Raw genomic sequence first — 9,824 nt, forward strand, 5'->3', positions numbered from 1 at the left:
ACTACAAGGTGGCTCTCATATGTGGAAACTAACATGTGTCCATGTGAAATTTCAGTAGTGAGGATTGCAGATTATGAAGGGTGTAGGGAAGAGAGACGATGGAAAAGGGTGGTTGGATTTGATGCACACTGTATGTAAATGAGGAAATACCACACCAGACCTTATTATTATGCAAAACTACATATGCTAATTGGAAATAAAGTGAAAATTTGAGAGATCTGGTGAGAATTGTATGGGAAAGTAAGAGATACAAGAAACCTGCAACTCCCATGTTGCTGAGTCCTATGGGATGGGACAGAGGCTATGCTGAAATCTTTAAAAGTTACCATTTTAGACACTACTTTAGAAATGATTGTCCTAATCCCTGAGGAGTTAGCTCATTGGAGACACAGGCAATGTGAGATTATGAGAAACAAGAAAAACGTACAATGGCTTGATTTTTTCTATATTAGCAAAATGAAAGTAAAGAAAGGTTGTGAAGATGGTTAGGCTGAACTTGGATTTTGGCCTCTACAAAGTCAGGCTGCATACCTTATGTACACTACCAAGAGGAGTAGGACAACAGACAGAACTCCTACGTCTGGTTCCTCAGATGAATTTAAAACATCAGCATTCTGAAGAGCCTTTAATAAGATGAGCAATGAGCGTTACTAATTTAGGAGAAGTCTCCTTAGTTTTGATTGTGGCAGAATAGAGAAGCATGTTTAGGTTGATGAGAATTCACAGCTTACTATTTAGCATCATAGGTGGCTGCATAAAATCCTGCTCAGAGGAGGTTATTCTCCAGGGGAAGCCAACCTGGTAGACTGGATAAAATGCATGTGACTCATTCATCCAGCAAAGGAGAATTGGAATTTTCCTCCTTTAAACACCATGTGAAATCCCCTGAATTAAAGAACTCATAAACTGCATATCCAAGTCTTATTGAATGGGTTTTATAATGAGTGGTATCTACTTACTTCATCATGGTAAATGGCCTGAGAGGTTACAGTATTGAAAATAACAGTAGTTTAAAAATTTGTAATAGCAGACAGCTACAAAAAGATTTTGTTCCCCTCATAGAATTCGCATAAGGCTTTCTTGACCTGATATCGGGAAATAGTCAAAGGCCCTATGTCCATTTTTGTTTCAGCTTCATTCGTGGAATTTTTTTAGTACTGCATTTTAGGCACTCAAGATACCTGCCACTTAAGTCATGCCTCCAGCACTTTAACTTGCTTTTAGCTTGTTTTTTCAGACAGGGTCTTGTGCTTTGGACCATGGCCTGCCTTGGACTACTATCCTCCTGTTTTTGCCTCCTACATAGCCAGGATTAAAGGCATGGACAACCACACCTACCTCATTTGTTGAGATGGAACTGCACTAACATTTTTCCTAGGCTGTCCTTGAATGTCCATCCTCCTATATCCACCTCCTGAATAGCTAAGATTCCAATTGTGCATCACCACACCCAGCCTTCTGTTTATAGTTCTAACATATGCTAGGTTATTCATACAAGACTAAGGAAAGACAAAGAGACCAGGCAAGGGACTTGCTCCCAGAGGATGGAAATATTTAAATGTTCATTAAGAAACGGTTAGAAGTAATGAACACCTAAGGCAGCAGCTCGCTTAGCTCAACAATGAGGTTAGTATGGACCAAAGAGAGGCCTCGGTGGTCCTACAGCATTGAAAAGCCCTGAACAGAACCACTCTAGTTTGCAGTAGTTGGAAAAAACCACAAGGCAAAGATGACCACAAATCCCCAGACATAACGGTCTGGCAAATTCAGAGGATGAAGATAGAGTTCGTCAGCCCAACACCCAGCTGGGGCACTGAGGCCTCATGCACATTCTCATTAAGACTGCCAAAGAGAGGAAAAGTCTTTTCGTCACATGGGAACCTGATACACTATAATTACAAAACGTGTTGGTAAAGTCCTAACAGAACTACAAATGCACTGGAAAGAAAAAGTGAGACTTAGAGAGGGTATTTCAATAGGAACTGAACAGCAGCCACCTATCTGTGTGTCAAAGTGGTGACTTGAATGCCTTTGCCCTTCAGACCCACACTGAGACATGACTTCAGAAATGTCTGCAACCCATACTCACACAGATTGAAGTATATGGGGAAGCCATCAGTGTGATGCTAATAAGTTCCAGCAATATTTTACTCAGATTTACTGACTGCTTCTTCTTTCCAAGAACATTCCTCATAGTATTGGAGCACATGGTCCACAGAAGTGGTAGAATGCTTACTGTTACAGCTTAGTGACAAAATGCTTAGAAACCATTTTCTGTTTGAATAGACAAAAATGCAGTTCCCAGACACCTCAATGCCAGAATCTACTGATCCTATATACCTATAGCTTTTTGTGTGTATGGAAAATTATTAGACAGGACAGAATAAAACCATGAGTTTCTGATAACCTGAAACCTGAGTTTCTGATAATCTGAAAGCCGCAGGCATCAGGGAATCCAAATTCCCCTGGAGAATGACCTCATCATGAAACAAAAAAAGGGTAAAGGTAACTTCTGGCATATACAAACTAAGTTGAAATTGCTAACCCAATATTTTATTATAAAGTTTATATTAACTGCCTTCAGGCCAGTGACATCACGAATGATGCATGAAACATTATCCTACAAAGGAGAAAAGGAGATTAAGGGTCCTTGTCTAGGCTTCGCAGAATAAACCAAGCTCCCTTTAAATTAGGAATGTCATTTCAGATTTATAACATTCAAAACAAAACAGGTTGGTAGAAGAAAGTAGCTTTCAGAACGAAGGGAAAGTGTATGCATCATGCCTGGCAAGATGAGGAAGTTTGAATGTAGGGCATACAAATATTTCATAATACTAGAATCCAGAGCATTCAAATATTTCATAATACTAGAATCCAGAGTGACTTGACAGGGCTTCGTGACTATTTTAATACAGGTTTGGAATAAACAATAAACCAAGGGCTCGGTATATTTGCATATCTCATGGATACCAGAATCTTATGAATAACCCAATTATGGGAGTTTCTGGATGACCTAACTTGTATCAGGAGCACATGCCTTGTATAAGAACTCATCAGAATAAGACAGATGCTGCAGAGTAGTTTCACAGATACCAGAACTATTCTGAATAATTTCCATGGTCTTCCAACAGGAATCCAAGCTCCACAACACCACTCTTGTTATATGTATATGGGCTGAGAAAAGGTAATTTCCTTTGTCCTAAAATAACCATCATGGACCATGTTATGAATCTTCTCCATAATAAAATGGTAGCCCGGTCCTCTGGGCCTGCAAGGCCTCCAAGCACCCTGATAGCCAACCATGGTAGAACAACTTCCAAGGAGTCCCTGTGGGAGCAGAGAGCCTGGCAGCTGCTCTTTTCTCAACAGAGTCTTTCAAAAGAGGACCAGAAAAATGGTGCCAGGCCTTGCCACCATTCATGTGGTGCAGATTTTAAAGGCATGGCAAACATAAGAATTACCACGTCGTGGAGGCTTCCATCCAGATTTCAAGAGAAAGCCTGGGAGATAGACATTGCAGGAACAGAATCCCTGAAGACAGACCTTGAGATGGTTACGCATAAAGCTGTGAGAGTGGGGGCCTAACCTGCAGCAGAGATGCTGTAGTTGCCATGAACATCTGCAGAGGAAAGGTGCAGGCAATGAGCAGAGCCAGTCTAAGACACCAGCCATGTGGGCTGCAAAAGCAAGGCTGCAGGGCTGGGGCTGCCAATGTCTTTTGGATCACACATCAGAGTAGTTTAACAGATGCTGGATGGGGAGCTGTGGGTCTTCCAGTGTTTGCTGTGCTGGGTTTCCCTCTTGTTTTGCTGCCATTCTTTGCTCTTTCCCTATTCCTCTAATTTGGAATGGAAATGTTTACTCTGCACCATTGTACATTGGAAGCATATAGTTTTCTTCTTGATTTCACAGGGGCTCATAAGTAAGAGTTTTCTCTGAGCCTCAGAAGAGGTTTTGAGCTTGGACTTTAAAAAATGTTGTCATTGTTAAGACTTTGGGGACTCTTGGGGATGGACTAAAAGTGTTTGCATTATGAGATTGTCATGAACCTTTGAAGGTCAGGAGTGGACTGTTACCCTTGAATATTAAATGACGCCCTCCCCACAAAGGCTCATGTGTCACAGGCTTGGCACCCAGCTAATGGGACTCTGTTGGGAGGTTCTGGATATCTTAGGAAGTGGGGTCAGGCTGGAAGAAGTAGGTTTCTATGGGGCAAACCTTTCAAGGTTTGGCCTGGTCTCCAGTCCTCCCTCACTCAGCCTCCTGGCCACCATGAGGATTGGTTTTTCTATTTTGGGGAAGACTGTCATTAGAATTTTGATGAAGACTACACTGAATCTCAGAACCATTTCTCAGTAACAGAGCCATATTCACAATATTACTTCGGATGATCCATGATCATGGCAGTTCTTTCCATCTACCGTCTTCCTCAATTTCTTTATGCAGTGTTTTACAAGTTTCATTTTGGAGGGCTTTCACCTCACTCGCTGGGTTTATTCCTACATATCTTTCTTTGAAACTACTGTGAGTTGGATTATTTTCTGATTTCTTTCTCAGCATATCTGTCAATGGTATGTAGAAAAGGTACTGATTTTGTACTTTGGTCCTTTGCTTAAGGTTTCCATCAGGCCTAATAGTTTTCTGATGCAGTCTTCCTATCTTTTCAGTATAAGATCATAACACCTATAAATAGGGATAATTTGATCTCATCTTTTCCTATTTGTATCCCTTTTATTTCTTTTCCTTGCATTACTGTTCTGGATAAAAAATCAAGTGCTATAAATATTGAATGAGAGTAGAGAGAGCTGAGTGCTGATGGTTCACGCTTGTAAACCTAGCTACACAAGAGGTGGAGATCAGGACACTGGCTTGAAACCAGTCCAGGTGAAAAGTTCTCAAGATCCTATTTCAAAAATACCCAACACTAAAAAAATGCGGATAGAGTGGCTCCAGTGGTAGAGCACCTGCCTAGCAAGCAAGCATGAAATCCTGAGTCAAAACTCCCATTCCATCAAAAAAAAAAGGAAAAAAAAGAGTGGAGAGTGTGGTCACTCTTGTCTCATTTCTGATTTTAGAGGAAATGCTTACAGATTTTATCTGAGTACAATCTTGGCCATTGGTTTGTCATGTATATCCCTTATTAGGCAGAGGTATGTATGTTCTTTGTAGTCCTCAACGCTTCAGGTTTTTTTATCTTGTAGGGACGTTGTCTCTTTCTCAATTATTTTTCTGCAACAATTGAAATTATCCTGTGACTTTTTTTATCCTTGACTCTGTCTACGTGATGTATCACATTTATTGTTTTGTATATGTTCATCCATTCTTGAATCCCTGAAATGTAACCAACTCCCATGATATGTATGATATTTCAATGTGTCATTGAACTTAATTTGGGAATTTTTCATGGAGAATATTTGCATTTATGTTCATCAAGGAAATTGGTCTATGGCTTTCTTTATTGCATCCTTATTGGGTTTTGGCACCAGGGTAGTACTGGCTTTTCACTTGAGTGTGGAAGCATTCTTTCCCTTTCTACTTTGTGGACTAGTTTGAGGAACCTTGTTGTTAGCTGATAAGGGTCTAGTGGAATTCAACTGTGAATCCATGTGGTCCTGGAGTTTTCCCTGTAATGATTACTGCTGCAATCTCATTGCTCATTATCAATTTCTGCATGTTATTTATATTCTTCTGGTTCAATTTTGTTAGGACATATATGTCTAGAAATTTATTTCTGCTAGATTTTCCAAGTTGTTGGAATGTGGTTTTTCAAAATATTCCCTAATGGTGCCCTGGATTCTACGAATATGAAATAGAGATATAGAATTCTACAAATTTAGAAATATCTTCTCTAATTTTATTAATTTGGATCTTGTCTCTCTTTTAAGGGTGTCTGTGAAGGGTTTGTCAATCTTCTTTATCTTTTCCAGGAACCCACTCTTTGTGTCATTTAGCCTTTGTATTATTCTTTTAGTCAGCATTTCATTAATTCCCTTTATTATTCATTTCTATTAATTGTGGCTTGTTTTGTTTTCTAAGACTTTGAGGTATGGTGTTAGGTTATTTGAGAGCTATCTAATTTTTAAATAAGACACTGAGAGCTGTCACACTCCCCTTAGCCAAGCCTGGTGGCATACACCGATAATACCAACACGTGGAGGTGACTAAATTCAAATAAGAAACATATGCAGCCTCCTCATTTTATAGTAAAGTTGAGATGCATAGTAAATAGTGCTGTCAAATCCTCTCACTTGAAGACCAGTGTCTATCTTCACAGCATGTATTCAGTGGGTTGTGACTGCTTGGTTACATAAAAAGGGAAAGATCCTTTTTACCATTACCAACTCTTCAGTTGATTGCCTGTGATGTTCATCACATTCTGGTACACTTCTTTTTAAATAATAAAAATGATTTATTTCTCTGCCCTCTTAAGTGGAGAGGATTTCTGGAGCCAGAGAAAATTGTGGTTTTAATACTATTTCCCCAACATTTGTCTGAGAGAAGGAACAAAAAGACTAGACACTCAAATTAAGCTGGCAGTGAAAACTGGGATATTCAGGAATTAGGAGAATTAGGAGGGTACTACACAATAGATGATATACACAACTGTGCAGTGAACAAATTAGACCACATCGATGAAACAAAATCTGGAAACATGAAACTGCCAAAATGACTTAAGAAATATAAAATCTGATCAGACATATAGAAGGAGCAATCAAATCAAAATCAGTATCAGTAATCATGATCTTCCTAATAAAATGAAGAGCTTGAGGTGCATCAGTAGGATAACTCCAGTGGTGACACTGTTGGGGCAAGCCTGGCTATTTTCCTGGGATTTACTGTGCCTGGTATTACCTTGGTTTCCCCACTCTGTCTTCTAGCAGCTTTCTGCTAGCAGCTCTGCAACACTGCAGTCACCTGCTAGCCCTGCAAAGTTTCCCACAATTGTAACCACATACTAAAAGGGGCAGGGGGGAGGTAGTAAAGGGCAGGTAGAAGGGGCAAACTCTGTAAGTATTTAACCAAGCCCCTGACACAGATCGGGGCTCAGGGCTTTGAGAATTATCTCCCCCAAGTTCACTATTGTAATAAACTCTCTGCTTCCTGTAAAAATGGTCTCGGTGACTTTGCTTCCCTTGTTGTTCCCCAACACTTCTGGCGCATTGGTCTGGAACCGGGTTAGACCAAAGTTGGCATTTGTGCCTCCCTGGCTTAAAAAGTGCTTTGAGGACAACTGTAAGATTCTGATGGCGAGAGTATTGGCTACCGGGACTGTTAAAAAAAAAGAAAAATGAGGCTCTTAAACTACAGAATCTTAAGACGTTGCCACTTTTCCTGGAATACCCTCTTACTGCCAGTCCAGAACCCAGGCATCAATGATTACCGCACAGTGCAAAATCTCTGAGGGGTCAATCAAGCAACATTGACTTTACACCCAGTGGTTCCAACTTGGTTGGCCCTGATATCAGCAGATGCAACCTGCTTCTCATGTTTGCACTTTGCTATATATAAAGGAGACTGATTACATATTCCAAGGTATGGGATCCCCATCTCCACTGGGTAAGATCAGACAATGGACAAGCTCTTGTGGCAAAAGTTGTTAAACAACTGACAAAGAGACTACAAGTAACCTGACACCTTCACACAGCATACTGGCTTCAGAGTTCAGGCAAGGTTGAAAGGATGAAGCAGATACTAAAAACTCAGATGAGTAAACTCTGTCAGAAGACTTGCCTAAGACTTGGGAACAGATCTTGCCATTAACTTTACTTAAGATTAGGTGGAGCCCCAACAAACAAACTGGGTTCTCACCCAATGAGATTCTCTTTGGAAGTCCAACCCCACTTAGTAAAAGGCATTAAGAGAGATTTAAAAAAAAGAAAATCTAACCTTGCTCCAACACCTGAGCAGACTGGGAAAAGTGCTTAATGTCCTGCACTGCCATGTTCGAGAAAAACCCCCGATCAGCTTAACCACTGATGTGCATTTCTTTAAGCCAGGTGACCAGGTTTGGATAATACAGTAAAATCTCCAGCCTCTCCCTCCTCAGGGGAGGGGACCCTATCTGGTGATCCTGACTACTCCCACGGCAATCAAGGTGGAAAAAAAAAATCACCCTATGGATGCATCCCACCCAAGTAAAGAAAGCAGCTTCCGAGTAGAAGAGTCAGCTGGACTCCAACAATCCACTCAAACTGACCCAAAGGAGGGGATCTTCAGCCTTGCCCTAGTCACAAACCAGAAGCTGACTAGTCATGGTGGAAGCTTGAGGAATCAGCTGTCAGGCAATTAAGGAACTGTTGCTTCTCACAGTCAGAATTCTGTGGTAATGCTTGTGTGCTGCCATCCCGCACCTATCTCTCTTTTCAGCAGTGTAACCTTGCCTTGCTCAATAGGAATAACAGTAACTGCCCCAGCGGGATAAAACCATGTCAAAAGGCTTTCTCTGACAGTTTTCTCTTTCTCTCCAGCTAACAGGATGTGGTATTTGGGTGCTTCTATTCTGGGTTCCTTTTGCAAATCTTATGTACTACTTGGCCTAAAAATGCCATTACATAAAATAGATAATAAAAGAGATCACAGATAAAATAAAAAAGATTGCTCATGTTCCAGTTCAGACGTGAAAAGGGGAAAATCCTGATGCTTTGCTTGGAGGATGGTTCGAGGATTTAAAACGATGTGAGGGGCTGTATTACTTACGGTGTTGGGCTGTCTTATACTCCCATGTTTGCTGCCATTGCTCATATGTTCCCTATCAACCCCGATAAAAGCCACAGTGAAACAAAAAAATGGCTACACAATTACATATATTACAAGGCTACCAAAGAGTAAATCCCATTCCTAGAAAAAAGAAACACAGGATGCACTTTGATGAATAAAATGTCAAACCATCGAAGTTGGGAATGTTGAAGCCAGCTTGGCTATTTTCCTGGGATTTACTGTATCTGGTGTTTCTCCGCTCTGAGTCTTCAAGCAGCTTTCTGCTAGCTCTGTAACACTGCAAGCCTCCTGCTAGCCCTGCAAAGTTTCCCACAATTGTAATCACATATTAAAAAGAGCAGGGGGGAGGTAGTAAAGAGCGGGTAGAAGGGGCAAACTGTATTTAACCAAGCCCCTGACACAGATCAGGACTCAGGGCTTTGAGAAACTATCTTCCCTGAATCCGTGGGCATAATAAACTCCCTGCATTCTAGAAAAATGATCTCGGTGACTTTGTTTCCCTCATCATTCCTGCAACAACACAGCCATTAAAAGACTTTACATCATGGGATGAGAATGTAGCTCAGTGGCCTACTGTTTGCCTAGCATGCTCCAGGTCCTGGCTTCTATCCCCAGTACCACACATGCACACACATTTTTTTTTTCTAATTTCACACCAATCATCAAATTTGTCCAAAGAACAGGAGAAAAGGGAACAATAAAGCCAGCATTATCCTTATACCATAAGTAGACAAAGATATCTCAGGAAAAGAAAACTACAGGCCATTATTACTCATTAAGACAGACTCTTAAGAACAAAATACTAGCGAACCAAGCCTAGCCACTTACTGATGTTTTTACAATTACCGATGGAATTAAATTACAGGTGGAATTTATGGCAGAGTAATTTGGTTACCATACCCACTCCGTTTGAGGGGTTTGGATAAACCCTTATAAATTCTAATGCTCATGCACAATGGACTTAAGTCTTTCTCCATCTTCCTTCCCTTCTGTGTGTATTTGGCATCTAGCACTTGTCAAAATTGTGCTGGGTGCTGCAAGCATGTTCTCTGTCCTTATGTGGCTTACGAGGAGACAAAAGGATGGATACAGAAAAGGTAAAGGGA

Source organism: Castor canadensis, chromosome X (assembly GCF_047511655.1).
Source record: "Castor canadensis chromosome X, mCasCan1.hap1v2, whole genome shotgun sequence".
NCBI lineage: Eukaryota > Metazoa > Chordata > Mammalia > Rodentia > Castoridae > Castor > Castor canadensis.